We start from the raw sequence: 1,403 nt of genomic DNA, 5'->3' as shown, positions 1-1,403 counted from the left end.
TACGCCCCCACACACATACCCCTTCTGCCGATTCCTCCCACGCTCTCCCACCCACACACCCCCTCCCCCACCCCCTCCACCCCGTGTCGCCTCTCCATATTGTTTATGAATCTCGTTTTTTTTTGTTGTTTTTTTTGTGTTTTTGTTGTTGTTTTTTTGGGGTTTTTTTTGTGGTTTGTGTGTGTGTGTGTGTGTGTGTGTGTGTGTGTGTGTGTGTGTGTGTGTGTGTGTGTGTGTGTGTTTTGTTTTTGATTGTTTTGTTTTTGTTGTTGTTGTTGTTTTTTCGATTGATATATTTTGTAGCTCTCTCCACAAATTCATGAAACAATTGAACAAAAGTACCCCCCCCCACCCCCAACCACCCCCAAGGGAAAAAAAAAAGAACAAAAGACAACCAAACATCGGTAGACAGAAAGAGGAAGCGAAAAAGCCAACAAAACCATCAACACGACAAATACAAGCAATGTCATTTTACAATATCGATTCCGGGTGCGTACGAATGTATAATTCTGTCGCGTAATCATAACACACACACACACACACACACACACACACACACACACACACACACACACACACACACACACACACACAAAAGATGGAAAGGAAGAAAGAAAGAAACAACAAAGCCACAACCACATCACGATAACAAGATCTGTTTTAATTTTCCAGTATCGATTTGGGTGATTACCGGACTGTACTGAGAATTTCCTTGCGTGATCACAACCGTATAATCTAAACTTTCTTTTCTTTTTTATTTTTTTTTTATTTTAATTTTTTTTTTTTTACTTCTTCATTTTAGACTTCATCAATGTAAACATCGTTGTTGTTGTTTTTTTCAACACGTGCATATAAACATGTACACCTACTTACCAAATACTCACATATCACATGTGTATGTATAGACGTATGAAAACACAAAAGCAGCCTACTTAGTTTCAGTTGCAGTCTTCTTTAGGGCTTCACGGCGCGCGCAGTTAACCTGTATGCCACACCGTGCACCTTCGGAGCCGTTTACCCAAACACATGAAAAGTATTAAAAATCGTTATTGGAAGAGAAAAAAAATTCAAGAAACTGGAAAAAAAAAAAAAAAATTTGCAGTGCCCTGTTGGGGACTCGAACCTCTCACCCTCAGATTAAAAGTCTGATGCTCTACCGACTGAGCTAATCGGGCCCAAAGCATTTTTTTGCACACTAATATACAGATATGTCTATAGGTGGGTGCGAACATTCATGACAAATATCTTATACACACAGGTCGGAAATAATAAATTATAATTATGTATGTGTTTTTTTTAATGGCAGATTGGTAAATAACTGGGTTCAAAATGTTGAGTTATTAATTCCAACGATGGATATTAATGATCCTATCAGTGATAGATTTGACACCATTAACTCTCTC

This window comes from Babylonia areolata, chromosome 5 (genome assembly GCF_041734735.1).
Source record: "Babylonia areolata isolate BAREFJ2019XMU chromosome 5, ASM4173473v1, whole genome shotgun sequence".
NCBI lineage: Eukaryota > Metazoa > Mollusca > Gastropoda > Neogastropoda > Buccinidae > Babylonia > Babylonia areolata.
The sequence above is the reverse complement of the archived record's forward strand: the minus strand, read 5'-3'. Positions refer to the sequence as shown.